We start from the raw sequence: 19,517 nt of genomic DNA on the forward strand, positions 1-19,517 counted from the left end.
TTTGCTAAAGTACTGAAATGTGTTGTCATCATATTTTGCATTGTAGCAATCTGTGCAATCAATGTTATTACTACATCAAATTCCAACGTACCTATTTTTTTTTGAACCACAGGTCTAGAGTTTCCTCTTCCACTCAAGATTTCCTTGAGATATGCGATTAAGCAATGTATAGAGCTCATCATATGTTTTCTCTAGTGTCTGTCCACCTGCTGTAGAGTCAATAAGAATTTTGGTGTTGGGTTCCAACCCTTCTATGAAGGAGTGGACCAACACCTTATTAGCTTGATGATGGTGAGGACAACTAATGAGTAAAGATTTAAACCTGTCCCAATATTGGTACAAATGTTCTCAAAATTTTTGTTTAAAGCTTAAAATTTCAACTCTAACTTAGTTGTCTTCCCCGAAGGAAAGAACCTGATAAGAAACTTGCGAGCCAGTCATTGTGTGAAGTGATTGAATTTGGTGGTTCTGATTTCAACCACCTTTTATCTTCCCCCAACAAAGAAAAGGAAAACAAGGTTAACCTCATATAGTCAAAAAATACCCCATTAGGCGTATAAGTGTTGCTAATCTCCAAGAAGTTCTGGATGTGGACTTGGGGATCTTCATGAGGCAAACCTGTAAACTGCCCATTAGAGTGCAACACATGCACCATATTCTGTTTCAGTTCAAATCTTCCTCCAACTGGCAGTTTTTGAATACTGGAGGTGATATTCGCTATGAGTGGGACTGCCATATCATGTATTATCCTGGCTGCTATTTCCATAGGGACCTCTATAGGCACTTCATTAGTATCACCCAGATTTACCTGTGGTACAGGATATAGAGCAGTTGTTCTCCTTCTTTTCTATGCATAAATCTTTCAGGCTCAACTAGCTGCTCTACAATGTTCCCACTTTTGTCCAGTGTGCTTTTATGAATTCTCCTGCCAGAAATAATAGCTAAGATCAAATTGTTAATATAAACACAAATAATAAAGAAACTTCACAAAGAAAACTATTGCCAAATTAAATAATTCTCTCGGGCAATGGCACTAAAAACTTATTGCATGCAAATGCACACGCAAGTATACGTGGTCTCAAAAGTTATATAGTGACCCTTTTTAAGAGACGGATATCGAACCCACAGGAAAATTTAATAAGGCGTTAGTTAGATTTTCAATTAATCAAATTATTAATGCGTGTTTTCAAAGGGTTAAGTTCATTTATATCTTAAATGATTATACCATAAACGATATAATAAAATGATTCAAAGATATTAGAGAAACTTTAACAATTTAAAGAAGAGTCCCAGGGTTGTAGCACTTATAGATTTTCAGTCTAACATCCTTTACTTTGGTATCCAATGGGTTTTTCGATTACTAATTTACAGGGTTGATTTTACAATTATGATCTTCCAATCTCTAATTGCCTACTCTTGTTTGACAGCTTAACTACATCATTGAGCGGGGAAAAGCATGAACCAACAAAAATACATTAATCATATCATCCTGTTTAGTAACCAAATATGTTGTACAGATCTGTGTCATGGTCATTCTGTACACGAATTATTCTAGACAATTCTAGGACAAACATGATTCTTATATTCTAGTTTTCTATCCCCTTTCCATCTTTTTAGTTTCGAGTGGAAAGCAATTTTTTTCTAATGGTGATCAAGCATTAAAGCAATCAGAGCAAGACTATAAGAGTAATCACATACAAAAACCTATTTTCAACTAAAGCAAATAAGATTTAAACCTTCATCTTGTGGCTACAACCCAAGAACAAGGGGATTTAGCCACTCATGATTTGTACATAATTACATAAATCATTAATAACATAAGAACTTGAATTCAATTGAAAGAAAAGAAGAAAATGTCACCAAAAGTAGTTCTTCCTTTGTCTTCTTCAATCCAAAATTCGACAATCTGATCTACTTTTTAATAAAGTATGTAAAAGTGACATTTATAGAACCAAAACCGTGGAGTTAAAGTAGGCGCACTGAAGTCCGCAAAGCGGACTTGATTCTGATTAGTGCAATTTTTTATTTTCTGTCTTGGTGGAAATTTATTCTATCCAGAACCAAGTCCGCGACGCGGACCTAGCGCACACCATACTGTTGAGTCGAATAAATTCCAAGTTTTGGAATTAAATCACTAAAGCTCAGTGTGCGATGTGGACACACTTCGTTATTGTGTATTTTCTTCATATTTTGTTCTCAACTTCTCCTATGAGCTCCACTTTCAATCCAATCATGTTTTAAATTTCCATTCTTTCTCAATTAGTCCTGAAAGTGTCTAATCATATTGGTTGATTACAATAATACATAAATATGCAAAACTATGAACTAAACTCTAGGAATTTGCTCTCAACTTGACTAATTTTATTTGATACTGGGCACATAAATATACCCAAGGCTACTAATCAACAAGAATTTGAGATTTACTGTTCCAACCACCTTGAGTATGAGGGGTAGTCAGACGGATTTGTGCAACTCATAAATTAGAAAAGAAATTTGATAGAGTTAAAATCTATCGCAAGAACTCAAAATATGAAGTAAGAGAAATAATTCTTAATGTCATATAGCCTCCTAATTATATGTGTGGTGCACAATGCATCCACAAGCAAGACTCTGCTAGACACGGCTTCATAGACACCCTAGGACTCTTGAACTCAGTACTCTGATACCAAGTTCATCATGCCCCGAGAGGGTACCCTAGGTATGGCCAACACTCGAAGTCTATTGCTGATTCCCAAGCGAGTCACTTGGTCCGATCACACATCCAATCACTCAGCAGAAGACCTAACATCAATTTAAAAGACATTAAAGTGTGTTAACCAATTTAATATTTTGAGAAGAATAATTTATTTAAAGCAAATCTCAAATCAACTCCATATCATAAGGATAATTTTGAAAACTAAAATATCTACTCGACACTATCATTTATCTATCTATGAAGCCTCTAATAATATTCAGCATGTGCTAATGACAAGTCCATGGCTATCTAAAAGAAATTACTCATAAATAATGACTTAAATAAATGTGATTCCTCTGAAAGTAAGTAGGTATCACCACTATCAAGAAGGGAAATATCCTCAACGAAGCTCTTGTTAATGATTTCTAGCACCTATATCTACATTATTAAATGATGCGGGCCAAATGACATCAGTACATGGAATGTACGACTATGTAAAATAGCTGGAGAGAGAAGCAGTCAACAATGCTCAATCAACTCAATAATAAACTCAAAGGACTCAACTCAATAGGTATGCAAATTAGAATTTTACAATGTTTTTCAAAATGATCCATTCATCTACAATCTAAATTAATTCAATCATAGCATGCATGATCATATCCTACTCGGAAGTTTTTCTAATCGACAATCATTACTTATGAGTCGGTGATGTACAATGAAGCGGTGTCATTGCCATACCTTTCCGATACTTTGCTAGGGTAAGAGATGAATCACTATCATTGGATCCACAATCAATCAAAGTCCATAATTTTAGGACTTAAGAGGTTACGTAGTTTATGGGATTCAAGTAGTAACTATACTCTTACCCAATTCAGTGCTCAATACTCCTTACAAGACTCAATATGTTCATAAGTCAAATCAATCAATTTATGCATCTAGTCACATTAGACTCTTATCAAAATCAATCTCATCTCAATTATCGAACTCTTTTATTTAAAACATGCTTTTAAACTCATTCGTATCCCATCAAAACTCTATCTCAAAACAATTATGTATATTCAAAATACTTTAGGTTTAAATAATAATACTTTTAAAGACTTCTCAGATTCAACTCATTCTCATTTAAGACATTCACAAATCAAGCTTTAAGACTCAATCAATGCATATAGTATTTAAATGTAAAAACTAAATTAATATGAAAACTCAAACTCAAAAATTAATGTTTATGCTCAAATCATCAAGTTCTTTCAGTAAAATATGATTTTAAAAATCATTCACATCTCGTCAAAACTCTTTCTCAATTTCAATCAATCATGTTCGACCCTCATACTCTTTTAGACTCAGTAATATATATATATATATATATATATATATATATATATATATATATATATATATATAAATCATTCTCTTCATCAATACATAAAAGCCATCATCTTTACTCAAAAAAATATATCTAAAAGTCATAATTATTAAATCAATTAGGGTTTACGGGAAAGTAGCCATGAACAATAAATTCCAATCAATTGAGATATAGAAAAAAATAATAACCTCAATACATAATTATATAGAAATGAATAGAAGAAGAATTAACTCAATTGAAATTCAAGAAAATAGGTTAGACTCAACTCAATCTCAACAATCGATAGAATTAGATGTAGGGCACCTAGATGAAATCAATCCAAATCTATGAGTAGCCTTACATACCTGTAACTCGAAGGACAATCAAAATTTTGGAAGATGAGAGTGAATGCTTGAACCCTAGCTTCTTTCTCTTCTCCAATCTTTGCACTCAAATAAACTAAGTGTTAAATGAGGGTATACTCGTGTAGAATACTGATAAGGGACTCAAAATAGTCCCCAAACGTTGAGGTTTTGATCTTGAAAGGAAAGGAAAAGACCAAACTATCTTTGATAAAACTCTGATCGGAAGTCCCTACTAATCACTCTTACGGGTCGTCAAAATATTTACGGGTCATATGCCCAATTCATTCTGTCAACCCTTGAAAAAAGCTAAAAAAATAAGCCTCTAATCTTTATTTACGACCAATGTTTACGACCTGTAAAAATTTTTACGGTTCGTAACTTGTTCCTATGAATCATAACTCCAAGTCGTAATATTTCCTACTGGTCGTAATATTTCTGATTTGACAGTCTTTAGTAAAATGGTCATAACATTTTACTCCAAACTCCAAATGAGGCAAACTTGGTGGAGTTGGAAAGACAACTCAAAGACCTTTAATTGGATATATCATGTCCCATCTAAGTCTTTATATTATAGGATATATAATTATTTGAAGTTGATCCAAGAAAAATATTCTACCAAAACTCAATCGGTAAGGAAGCTTTCAACTCGACTTTGTGCTAGAGGATCCTTATGACCTTAATTCATCTCCAAATATATTCTCACACTAAAGAATTATCCTCCACACATATACACAATTATGAATTATTCGGTACAACCCCATATCCCTATGAAGGATTGCTCGGTTTTAGCTAAAAATATATTGGGGTGTTACACTTGTGTGATGTCTTCATCGATAGTCCTAACTTTGCGGCGTTCCAACTCCATCTTGGACCAATTTATTAGCCCTTCCATGAAGTGGAATAACATGTCTTCATCCTTAAGTTTGGGAATCTGAAGTGTGAGAGTAGTGAACTCCTTCACATAAGCCCTTATGCTACCTGTCTACTTCAGTTCCTTGAGTTTTGCTTGGCATCATAAATGACATTGTTAGGGAATAAAGCCTTCTTGAACTCATCCTGAAACAACTCCCAGGTGTTGATAGTGCATATCCCCTTCTTTATCTCTGACTCCTTGCACTTCTACCACAGTTTGGCCATCTCCGAGAGGTATAGCACGACAGTGTTGATCCTCGTCTAGTCACTCTTCACTTTGTTGCACTTGAAATAATTCTCCAAGATCCAAAAGATGTTTTCCACCTATTGTGCATCATGGGCGCCTTTGAACATAGGTGACTTAGGAGCCTCAATCTTAGCCTTCATGTCCCTACTGGACGTCGTATATCCTCCAGCCTCAATATCTCCCTTGAGCACTTTCATATCGGCCTTCATGGTCTCTATCGTGCTCAGTGCATCCATGAGCTGACACTTCAAGGAAGTAATTATCTCTTTCATCTCGTACTCGGCCGCCTTACGCGCATCCAACTCCTTCTGAATATTTATCATTCTCCTCAAGGGTGAAGTTATCTAGAGTCTTGAACTTGCCATCGAACTTTTTCAAGTGCTTGCCCAATATCTCTATGGCCTGCTGGGCAGCATCCACCCTTTCAATCCTCTCCATGCCAGGTATGACGTCCACGGGCTGCTCACCTCGCTCATCGTCACTTACCTCAGTGGCTGAGGGTGAGTAGGATGTTAGGACCTCACTTGGTGTATGATCGAGCGGCATCTCCTTATTCCTCTTAGAGTTCTTCCTTTCTTTACGGTGCTTCTTTCCAACATCTTTCCTAACGTTGGCGGTGTTAGTGGCGTTGATGTCTCCCTCACTTGCCATTTCCCTTAGTAGCAATTGCGCTTTGATACCACATTGTCACAGACTTAGACCTTCGTGCGGCACTTAAAAACTTGCTCATAATTCTTTCACGATCTTACAAACTCAAATAAACCTTTTAGACTAGATCGCTAATAGAACGCTAGATTATAAGAAAGACAAGCGAGCTTTTATAAAGAAAGCTTTGTATATAGCTTTGGAAGATTGCTTGTTGCTTGATTGATACAAATGAATGGCACCCTCCTATTTATACTACTCACTAGGGCTTAAGTGCAAACAGTAATTACTATAAAAGTCCCTCTATATTTATAAATAAGTCTTCTTTCTAGAATACTCTACACAACTGAAAGATTCTAAGGACTTTTCATGCAAATACATGAAATTCTAAAGTCTTCCGAGGGAAGTCTCTAGAACCTTCCACTATGGACTAGCCTTTTTCCTATGTAAGGCTTTCACATGGGCAGCTTTATGCCATGTGGCACTTACGTGGAGCTTATGTGGGGTGATGATGTGGCGTGTCATCACACTTGTCTACTTCCTCACATTTCAAACCAAAAATACTCAATATATCATCATTCTCACTCACTCATTGAGTCTTTTACATGTTAATTATGGTTTTCCTTGTTTCTCTCCTTGCACTTTCCTTATTACCTTCAATCAATTGTGAGGGTCCACCTTCTCCTGGCTACTATCCTACTAGAGTTCGATCCTTACTATTTAGCAAAGGTTTTAGAAACTTATGGGGTCCTCAACATCAGTCACTCAACCAAGATACCTTAACTATTTGGCTTGATCATAACTCAGGGAGTGGATTTAAATTTCCGAGAGATTATCGATCTGGTTATTTTGGCACGTCTGTCAAGCTACAACCTGGTTACACTGCTGGAATTATTAATTCTTTCTACGTGAGAACTCTTAACATTAACCTAAGCAGAAAATAAAAATAAAAATATTCTACTATGTCATTTCTAATTGATTTTTTTTAATCATCTTGATAGCTTTCGAACAGTGAAGACTTTCCAGTACATCATGATGAAACTGATATTGAGTTCGACCCAACTAAAGGAAGTGGAGATGGTCATATTATTGGTAGAGAAATGCAGTTTCACCTTTGGTTCGACCCAACTAAAGGTTTTCACAATTATGCTATCCATTGGGACCCCAATGAAATCATGTCCGTCGTTACTCCATCTTCGTTAATTTCTCTATACTTTATTTTAGTCTTCCATAACAATATATTTAGAGCGAGTTCAACTAAATCCACTATTTTAGACTCAATCAAGTAACAGAGCCTACAGCTTAGTTGCTTTTAGGTAACATAAGATTCTTATTCAAGAACCTAACAACATGAATTAATGGAAGTATTAAGACCCCACGCATAAATGAAAAAAACTTTTTCTCTTTGTTTTTCTAACGTGTCTATGCGTGTGATGCGTAGATTTTTTGTCGACTATGTTCCAATCAGAATGTACCCTAAAAAAAGTGATGCAACATTTCCAAAAAGGCCGATGTATGTGTATGGTTCGATTTGGGATGCTTCATCATGGTCTACCGAGGATGGAAAGATCAAAGCTACAATTGAATTATATGATTATCTCATCTAAAAATTAATTAATTATTAAAAAGTTGCATAATAAATTACTTAACTGTACCTCTAATAGGTATCAACCTTTTGTCAGAAGATACAACAATTTCAAGATTGGTGGTTGCACCACCAACGATAGTCCTTAATGCCGTCCGCCTTCTGGCTCTCCATCGAGAACTCTCCACCCAACCGCCCTGGCGTATGTTTCCGAATCAACTGTTTATCTACTTCTAGCCATGTGGGGAGGAAAAAAAACGTCTGTACTCAGCTACAAAATTTATTTTGTACACATTCGACTGAGCCGCCAGCAGAGTGATGCCATGGAATAGGTGCAAAGGAACTATAAAGTATATCATTATTGTCGGGACCCACAAAGAGATCACACTCGTTCACCTGAGTTTTAGACATGGAGAAAAGAAAGAAAAGAAATAGGTATAATAAATAATTTCTTTTATAAATACAGTTTTTTTTGGAGTGTCTTGGGATGGATCATACTTGCCATGATTGTAATGAAAGAGTAATTGAAGCGTCCAAGCCTTCAAGGATTTGGAGATGTGGAATTTTACTTAATTTTCTTAAAATATGAATGTATAATAATGTGAGCATTTTTGTGCCAGTAATGAGAGTACTGTAAGTGTACGGTTAATTGGCAAAGTAGGTACTTTTAGTGAAAAGAGAATCTATGAACCATGGATTTGTCTTACGTTGCCAGTTTCCATACTGTATTTTTGTTGGAACATCAATATTATACTGAAAAGAAACTTTGTTTTTTTTCTTATGGATTTGATGGACTTTTGCATCTTAAACTGTATTAACATTTTAGTTGTTTTTTGGTTGTTTTTAAAACATGGGTGTATCTATACTTCTTTCATTTTATTTTATAGTACTGTTTGATTGGGATGATGTATAAAAAAATAATGATCTTTTAATCACTTATCAATATTATTTTTTGGTATTTGTAAATTTAAATATGCTACAACATTTTGTTGTTGATAGAGCGTTCATCAACAAAAGGTAAAATAAAGTGTTAGATATTTTAATTTAGGGTGAAAATTATTGAATTATATTATATTTTCAATTTTGCTTTAAGAATTAAATTCTCTCCTTAACTTTCAATAATACATTTTCTCCCCCCCCCCCCAGACTTTTCTAAATATCATATCCTTAGATTATCAACCTTTGTCTATATTTTCACTTCTTAACATCATGATATTTTTTTGTTTCTAATCCGTCTAACATTTTTTAAAAAATAAAAAATAATATCATTTTTAAGACAAAAAATGCTAATTAATATATATACTACGCTATTAATGTTGTTAAATGATCAAAATTAAGAAAAGTTTAGTAATAACCAAAATTTTAATATCTATATACGCAAGTAAATAACATAGAATGATAAATTTATAAACATATATCAATATGGATAATACAAGAATACTAAAAAACATAGAGATATACTTTGTAACTTCCTAAAAATTATATATTTATATTGCAAGTAATTTTAAATTATAATTTTGAAAATATTCCATTAAGACTAAGAATCACGCTTTTAGTTGTATAGATAATAGAGAATAAGAAATAACTGAAACTTAAATACATAGAGATATACATATAATGTGTATACGTATATCCATATTTAATATAACGATCTTCTTGTCCGTTTTATGATCTCTGCGTATTTTTTCTATTTTATCCCTTTTCGTAGTTTTAATATGATATTTATGGTCTAGGGGGATGAGTGATACATTTTGGGGTGCTTGGCTGAGTTTTTTTAATTTAAAAGTTTGAAAAGTTGAATTAATTGACTAACGTCATCAATCGAGCAAGATGAGTCCATTATGAAATTCTGGCAGCTCTATTAGGTCTTTAGAGGGTGTGATTTTCGAGGCTTTCACATGAGTTTCGAGTAATGCATAAAAGTTGGATATTTATAAGATAAGAGTTGTCCTAGGCTAATATTTAATCAAGACAAACTCTATTCGATCTTTTAGTGATTTCATAATGTTCAGAGCGTTTATTATCTATTGTATTATTGATTTGTGTCCAGGAGGTCCCAAACGAGTTCTGAGAATTTATTCCCGAAGTTGGGCTTTTTGGAAAAGTTGATGAGTTATGTCTTCTGGTATCGTTGCTTCAGCAATCTTTTCTCGCTTTAGTGAAAAAGTTACCGCTTCAACGGAAGTGGCTCTGCTAGAACGAGCCTGACAGAATTGGGGAAGAGTCCTCTTTGGCGAGACCTGAACGCTTCGGTGAGGAATCCCCGCATCGATGATGACGCGTATGCGGGATCTTCTGCTTCCGCAAAGTCGATCGAGTCACTTAAGTAACTTTTGCTTCCACAAAGATTTTTCTGTCACAGCGGGATCGCAGGTGTGGCAGGTTCTCCGCTTCATCAGAGATCACTGTGTTGAACAATGAATTTCTCCTATCTTTGATTTCATATTTTGAAATTAGATTTTTGGAGTTTGACAGCTCAAAGTTAGGCAATATTGAGGGTATTTCGAGGATTCTTCGCGAAGGAAAGTTTCTAACCTTCCATTTAGATTTTGCCTAATGATTCTTTGTTTATTTATTGATTTACCGTGAAAAGAAAGGAATTCTTCAAGATTTTCTTCTAAAATATACGAGAGTGTAAATTGAGTATTTGAGGTCCTATTTGATCTCAATTTTTGATGATATTTCATATTGGTGTTTGTTATCTTATGGATAAAATATTTTTGAAGGAAATTTGTTGTTTCATCATCAAATTTCAAGGATTGACTTTTTGATACAACACTAAGCCATACTTTTATATAACGGCATCAGCATGGGTATCAATGGACTCGTATTCACATACAAAATGAATTTTTTGATAGATTCGGAGCATTTTGATGATCGACAAAGGAAAAAAATAGTATTGTGAGGTTCGTGGCACGTCGCTCAGCCTTCAAGGTAGGTTATGATTTATATCTCAAACATAGCTTGGTTGGGGCATTATAATGTAAAGCATGTTATGGGTTGGATAAAACATTAGATTGAAGTACTGATAGGCGTTGATTGATGATTGTGATACACCCGAATTGAAATTTTTAGTTGATAATCAACCCGAGACTTGTAGTTTAAGTATTGTTAAGCTGTGTACAGAATTTGTGGCATATGGGTTGAAAGTTTAAAATGAAATTGTTGGTTGATAAGCTCGTAGTCTATAGTTGTGACATTTTGATATACTTGTTGCATTCAAAAACTATTATTTTCTTCTGATCATCTATTCATATTCATTCTTATTGACTTACTAATTTTTGGTACTACAGAAATGATTCCTTGAAAGAAATTTGCAGGCTTGAGAGAGATTATTCTCGACGAATTTGCTATTTCATGATGTAGTAGACAAAATTTGGCTTGCATGCACGATGAAAAATTATTCTTCGTAGGTATATAGACCTTGCGAGTCTCCTATGGATCCTATCTCATAGTATGCCACTATAGAGGGGATATGTATCGGTATAATCATTACATTGTATTGCATATTGTACTTGTATCATTGTGTGTATTTCATTATTATCATCATGTTATTGAACTACTGGAATTTTTTCAGCGTGCAATTATTTTTACATCATTTATGCTATATAGTACCTACTTAAACACGATCAAGCTGTGATGCCTAGTGAGTACTAGTGATTTGTACTTACCCAATCTTTTGTGCATCTTTTATTATGCATATCTAAGTTTCAGTCTTCAGTGTGGTTCTTGATCTTGTGGAGTGATGCTTGATTTGAAGCTGCAATTATGTGACACCTAAAAAAATTTAAGCTCGAAACAAGTTTTTTTTTAAAGAAAAAAGGGAAAACCTGAGACTCGCTGAGTTCACTTGGTGACTTGCCGAACCCATTCGATGACTCGTGAAAGTGTACATGAGCTCGCTTAAATACTATGAAAGTTTGGCTCAGGGAGCAAAATATTTTGGCGAGAAGAAAGGAGTTTGGTGACTCGCCGAATAGGTTTACCGAGCTAAGGAACCTCATCAAAACAAATATGAGAATTTCACTCAGGATTAAAGCCAAGTTGGTGAGAAGTGATGGAACGAGGACTCGCCAATTTGCTCGGCGAGCGAAGTGTTTATCGCGAAATATTTAGAGAAAATTTCTCCCAGGACTCATGAACTTTGGTGAGGAGAAGGAAAGATTGGCGAATCGCTAATCAGGACTGCGAGCATGATCGACCTTACCGAATAAGCCCCCTCAGTTATGTTATTAGGGTCATTTTAGTCATTTTGGATTCATTTAATCCCTAACCTATGTCATTTTGGACCTACTCCAAACGACCTAAAATTACCCAAAACCTTCAAATTCCCCTTTGTAATATTCCAGATGTTGGAAAGCCAAAGCAAGGAGAAAAGTTGTAGAAAACTGTTGGTGCAAGTTCCTATGAGTAAACCTATGGACTGTAGGAAGTTCTACGGACTGTAGGAAGGCAATCGTAAGAATCCTGGATACCTTGGAAAAAATTGAGGTTGAGATGGGTCACTTTGACAACCCATAGTAAAAATGATGACCCGTAGAAATGACCCATAGGAAGGGTCCTGAAGAATGAAAATTCCCCTAAGTATGAACCCTCTCTACGAGGGGTTCCTACGAACCATATGAATTCTTATGACCCGTAGGATGGACCCGTAGAGTTGGTTCTGAGACTCAGAGTTTCTGAAGTTTGAAAAGTTAGCAGGAAGAAAGGGTCTTACGACCCATAGAATATTCGACGGGCTGCAAACTCCACTCGTAGGTTGGGTCCTGAATGTTTGGAATTTGGCTAAGTATGGGTGTGTTATATGGAAAGTACCTATGACCCATAATCTTTCCTACGACCCATAGACTTTACTCGTAGGATCGAAGATACAATTCTAGTAGCTTAAAATTTTGTGCATCGAGTTGACGATCCATTCATATGAACCGTAGAGGAACCTACGACCCGTAGGTCCCCATCGTAGGTCTACTTTGGTGGATTTTAAGTGGGGGTATTTTAGACCATTCCACTCATTTAACTCCTAAACTACATCGTTTTGGACCTATAACCACCCCGATAATCATTTTTAACCTTCAAGTATACCATATTCCCTCATTCTCTCAAATTCCTTAACTTATCTTCTCCAAATTCTCTGTAAACTTCAAAGGAAGAAAAGCTAGGGTTTAAATTTTCAAGTTCTTCAATCTTCACCATTGTAAGGCCTTGATTACCAATGTATGTGCGAATTTATCCATGAAACATTTCCATCCATGGAGTCCAAAGAATTTCTCTCTTCTTTTATCAATTTCAATTCTCCAAATTTTAGGATTTTTATCAAATTGCATATGGGTCAACTCAATTATGATTTATTTCAATTCCATATAGTCTATTCATGCATGATTTGAGTTAAATTACATGTTTTCAATAAGCTTTTCAATGACCCATGCATTATGCTATGAATTTCATGTTTCAAGATATGGATTTACGTATGATTTATGAAAGTTATGTATGATAATTCAAGTATGATTTTAAATGTAAAACCATGAATTTTGAAAGATTTTCTCACAATATGCAAGTTATATGATTAGGATGCTTAGAAAGGTAAGTATCCATAAGTTCAAGTTATGATCATGATTTTCAAGGATCTATTCCTATATTATATTTTCATGATATTGGATGGGTTGATTTACCTTTCCTAATGACTATGTTTTGTGTATTATGTTGGAATTAACTTACCACCAAGAAAACTTTATGGTTGGGATCCACGAGGGAACCCTAGTAGCAACCATTAGTTCCTAAATTATGTGACATGTTAGGTTTGCCTTTGTGGCTTAGCTAGTGGATGCACAAATAGCTCATGTTATGTTATGTTTATGATGCAAAGTCTACCTTGGCAAGTAGCCTCTCTCTTCTTGGTGTGGAAATTATATCGGATTCTATGTTGTTGCTCACATAGTCTTACATGTCGGTTAAAGTTAATATCCATATATGTATATGTTATGTTCTATAAGATTTTGATGATAATGTTGTATGATGCATTGACCACATGTTTATGATCTTCAAATGCTCTCAAGTCTTATTCATGTTTTCAATCTATTGGTCATGCATCCCATGCTCATATTGAATATGTCGTATTATTGTTGTTCATGCATGCTTCTCACATACTTAGTGCATTCCATATACTAGCGCATACTTTTTGCCTACATTATATCATAATATAGGGTCGGACGATCTTCACACACACTCTACTCGTGGCTAGATTTTGAGCTTACTTCCAATTGTGGTTGAGTCCTCATGATTCGAGGACAAAACATTTTTATTTTTCCTTTGTTCCTTATGACATTATTTCTTAAGTCGGTGAAGTAGGAATATGGCATATGCCCCATTCATAGTAGTAGTAGTAGAGGCATGTTAGATTGTTATAGAGTTTATGTTGTCATAATTTCTTTGGACTTTGATGCTCATCTGTCGAGACATTTATGTTTAGAACTTACTTTCTCTTTTATGATATTTCTTGTTATATCTTAATTACCTTGTATATGTTCATGAATAATACGCTAAAAGGCTTGGTTGGAGTACCTCAGAATTCTAATCACCGTGTTGCGCCTAGGGCCCAACTTGGATCGTGAAAAACTTGGTATCACAGCCCAAGGTTTAAGATGTCCTAAGGAGTTTAACATGCCACGTCAAGTAGAATCTTTTTTATCAGTGTGAAGCGTACCACATCTATGAATAGGAGGCTACAGGTCGTTTTGGAAACTTCACTTCTTTCATCATTCTTTGTCCTATTGTAGAGTTGAACTTTAAGGATTTTTCTTCTAATACTTTCTCTTTGCGATTACAGAATCATGCATCTAAGAAGAATTCCTAGTAGAAGGAATTCTAATGAGAAGAAACAAGCTCCCCAATCTCCAACTGACCCTTTAAATGAGCAAGTCGCTCATGCGTAGTTCCAAGTCGCTTTCCAAATTCTTGCTCAAGCCATGGCGGCTCAATCCAACTTAGAGGTGCTAGCTATGTGGATGAACCCTCCCAAATTGTATAGATCTAAGGTAGATGAGGATCTATAAGAATTCATTGAGGGTATTACTAAGATTGTGGACATCATGGGTATAAGTCCGATGGAAAAGGCAGACTTGGTGGCTTATCAACTCGAGGGGGTTGGACAAGTTTGGTGTGACTAATGAAAGGGTGAAAGGGGCAGAGATGATGGTCTCTTGATTTGGAAGAGTTCAATATTGCTTGCCTTAATTGTTTCTTTTTGTTGGAGTTAAGGGAAGAAAATATTCAAGAGTTCGTCAATTTGCGATAAGGTAATATGATGTGTGAGGGATTATGCCCTCAAGTTTACTAAGTTTTCCAAGTATGCCCCTTTCATGGTTGCCGATCTAAGAGCTCGAATGAGTAAGTTTGTCTTGAGTGTGTCAGAATTAGTGGTTTAAGAGTGTAGAACCGCTATGCTTATCAAGGTAATGGACATCTCTAGGCATATGACACATGCCGAGAAAATAGAGGAAGATAAGTTGAAGGAGAGGTATAGAAGGGAGTCCAAGAGGGCTCAAACTGATGATGGTGGATACTCTCATGATAAGTTGGGAAATGGTGGTCATCCTCAATTTCCCCAAAAGTACTCCAGCCAAATTTTTTCTAGCACTCCGTCTTAGAAGTTCAACAAATATAGGGTGTCTAACCCTAAGCCTCAAGAAGGAGCTTTGTTTGGTCAACCGATTCCCCCATGCAAGAAGTGTGAGAAGAAGCATTATGGAGAATGTCTAGTAGATTCGGGTGCTTGCTTTGGTTGTGGTAAGATGGGTCACCAAGTAAAGGATTTTCCTTCGAGTGTTACTAGAGTTGGAGATGGTCGACCCCAGACTCATACTACTATTGACACCCAATTTTGACATTCAACAACGCAAATTAGCTATCGAGTTTCTTTGAATTTCGAACATTTTTTAAATAATTAGCTTTTATAAAAATAAAGATATTTTCATGTTATTCTTAACTATTTTTTTTATATAAATTTTAGTATAATATACATATTTCTATATAACTGTATCTTTGATTACTATTTATGTAGTTATTCAAAAATCATCTCAAAAAAATTTCATTTTTAACTAAATACAATGCTAGTTAGGTTAGTTTAATTATAGTTTGCATTTTTGAAAATTTTTAGTTTTTTCTAAAAAAAAATCTCCAATCTTCCACATAAAAAATTGTATGAAAATTTGAAGTTTTTGGAGCCTATATAAAGACTCATATTCTTATTAAGAAGGGAGAAAAAGTGGAAGGTTTTTTAGTCACCCCAAAGTTAGAAATTTTCTTAACTTGGCTAGGATTTTGGACTCTTGTCCCCACCCTAAAAGTTGTGAAAATTTCTAGTTTTCAATCTATATTTTTCTTCAAGGAAAATAGGAGATTGAAGTCAAAATGTAGGATAAGAACAGTGTTCTTATAACGTCGAACCCACGAAGGTTCGAGTCTAAATTTTTAATCTTTTTTTTGTAGATTGGAGTTCCATCAAGCTCTTTGGTGGTGGTGAAGTTTTCTTCCTCTCATCATCTTCAATCTTGCTGCCCGAAAGAGGTAAAGTCTTTTTTTAGCTTTATTTTATTTAATTATTTCATGTTTTATATTTAGTTGATTTGTAGTCTTTTTTTAGTTAGCATGTATTAAGAATAATTAGATTAATGATAGAATTTTTTTATAGTTAGCATGTGTTAGAATTAATTAGTTATTATGTGTTAGGATTATTTCATGAAAGATCTTAGTTTTGTTCATTATTTTTCCAAATAGTTTCCTTTGACAATATAGATTTTCATGTTTTAAATTTCTTCTTTTAACATGATTTATATAACAAAAATATGCTTAAAGTTATTATTCAACTAAAACTTTCTTGGCCTAATCGATTTAATTCTTTCTTTCAAATTTGAGTTAGTATAGTATATATATTAAATCCATGTTCTTTAGTTAATTGAATATATTTCTTCTTTCATTTTCTTTGTCCACATATATGCATGTTGTTAGTCACTTTTAGAATGCTCATCAATTTCATAAATTAAAATATCATGATATATTCCTTGGTCTAGCTTAAAATAAGTAAATGCTTATGTAATTTTATTTTGGTGAATGTGATATCAATTCGAGTCCATCTTTGGACCCCATCGTTGCAAATCGTTGAGTTTTGAGTCTCCCATCATCTTGTTTGAATTACTGGAAAGTTGATAAATGGAAAAAGAAGGTAATATTCATGATTGATAATTGATATTGTACTGTATACATGAAATACAGGTGGAAAATAGTATTGTAGACACTGATATACAGTATCTATATAGTCTGATATGCAAGAAAACAACATTGTATACACTGATATACAGTATATATACATTCTAATATATAATGTATATACATTCCGATATACAGTGTGTATATAGATGTGATATATAGTGAAATTGTGCTTAAGACCCAAAACGCAGATGGCCCAATTGCTTAGTCCAGGCGTATAGAAACTAAGTGTCGGGCAATATTTTCATGTGTTATTTATTATTTATTTATATTAATTCGGGTTGTAATAATTTATTCACTTATGTTATTTATGCTTTCTTAGATATTAATTTTAATTTATTTTAACTTAATTAGATTCTCCTAAATATAAACCAATTCATGTTAATTTATTCTTTAGATGATTTTATACCTTTACTTAGGCATTTTGTAAACTTTACTTTTTTTATACTTGTATATTATTTTCAATATTTAAGTTTGATCATTTTTTTCCAAAAAATATTTTAAAGTCTTTGTTTTCTTTTAAATTAATATTTTTAAAAGTTAGTCAAATAATTTTCAAATCATCGGATAACCGCGCGTTAGTGACCACTTTGAATGGTTAATACCTTCTCAAAGTAGAAATAAGAACCTGGTACCTTTTTCTATGAATTTTTAAGACTTCAATTTTTTAGGGTCTTTTAAATTAAGTTTTCTTAATTTCTTTAAAAACTTAAGTGACGACTCCTCTTTTTTCTAAAATTAATTTTCTCTCTATAAAGTTGAAATTAATTTTAAACCGTCTTTTTTCGACATAACAACTACTACAGGTTGATCGGCTCAGCATGGTACTACTTTAGGTGGTTGTCAATGCCAAAACAACTTTTATGCCCTTCAGACTCGTTAGGAGTTAGAGAATTCCCCTAATGTTGTGGCTGGTATGTTGAAAGTCTTTGAATTTGATGTTTATGTATTGTTAGATCTGGGTGCTACTCTATCATTTGTTAATCCTTATCTTGCTATGAAATTCATTTTTAGTACCAACATCTTGTTAGAGCCTTTTTCGGTCTATACCCCCGTTGGTGATTTAGTTGTGGCTAAAAGAGTCGATAGAAACTGTCTCATTTCAATTTTTTAAAAAGTCAGCTCAGTCGATATTATAGAGCTTGATATGATCTATTTTGATGTTATCCTTGGTATAGACTGGCTTCATGCATGTTATACTTTTATATATTTTAGAACTCGTGTGGTTAAGTTTTAGTTTCCTAATGAGTCAGTCCTAGAATGGTAAGGTAGTAATTCCGTGATCAAAGGACAATTCATCTCGTGCCTTAAAGCTAGAAAAATGATGTCTAAGGGTTGCATCTATCATCTAGTACGGGTTAGGGATAAAAATGCTAAATCTCCTACTCTTGAGTCAGTTTTGGTCGTTAATGAATTTTTGAAAGTTTTTCCCAATGAACTCCTAGGTATCCTTCCCAAAAGAGAGATAGAATTCTGTATTGATCTTCAACCCAATACCCAAACCTATCTCTATTCCTCCTTATCGTATGGCCCTAGTGAAACTTAAGGAGTTGAAGTATCAATTAAAAGATTTGTTGGATAAGGTCTTCATTAGACCGAGTATCTCTCCATGGGGTGCTCCAGTTCTCTTTTTCAGAAAGAAGGATGATTCTCTTCGAATGTGTATTGATTATCGGCAATTGAAGAAGTTCACAATTAAGAAAAAATGTTTCATCCCAAAGATTTATAACTTGTTCGATCAACTTCAAGGAGCGAGTTACTTTTCAAATATTGATCATCAATCGTGTAGCGACCTCCAGGGAGAATGCCACTACTTAAAAAAAACGTATATAAAACTCATGACATTTAAAAAAGAACTTCCAGTAAGGCATATTTATATAATCTAGTAATAAAATTTGGCCCATTTAAAAATAGTTAAAGGTGTAAGTTTTTAGTCAATTTAAAATTCTTTGATCTCAATTAAATCAAATAAAAGTTTTAATTTAGGACGGGGCGACTGTTTAAAATAATTTAAGAAAGTAAATTACGAGACTACCAATGTCACGCCCCGGGAGGGTACCCTAGACGTAACCGGAACTCAGAAACCATTTCTGGCTCCCAAGCGAACCACATAGCATGATCACACATCCGTTCATTCATTCATTCAGCGGAAAGTTTAAAAATAAGGAATAATTTAGCGGGCAACTCAAATCAGCCATCCAACTCGAAGAATAAAGACCATGGGCCAACAGATCAACTAAAATATTTGTCATTGAAATAGTTCGACAAAAATAATTCAAGAAAAGAAAATACTCGATCGACCCATCACTATCTAGTCTGTGAAGCCTCTATCACTACTATTTATTTGGTGCCAATGACATGTTCATGGCTACCTCTAACCAAAATGAAAAGGGCTAACTCAATGCAAGATTTCATAAGCGGTGTCCTCCGAAAGTATGGGCGGACTAACCAATACGCTGAGTGAGAATAGATCCCCAATAATGCTC

General features: G+C 34.3%; 1 pseudogene; it reads left to right on the forward strand.

Moving 5' to 3' along the window:
* The first annotated feature begins 6,799 nt into the window (after positions 1-6,799).
* Positions 6,800-8,177, forward strand: LOC129899878 (probable xyloglucan endotransglucosylase/hydrolase protein 32; annotated as a pseudogene).
* Positions 8,178-19,517: the final 11,340 nt, after the last annotated feature.

The sequence above is a fragment of the Solanum dulcamara genome, chromosome 8 (genome assembly GCF_947179165.1).
Source record: "Solanum dulcamara chromosome 8, daSolDulc1.2, whole genome shotgun sequence".
Taxonomy (NCBI): Eukaryota; Viridiplantae; Streptophyta; class Magnoliopsida; order Solanales; family Solanaceae; genus Solanum; species Solanum dulcamara.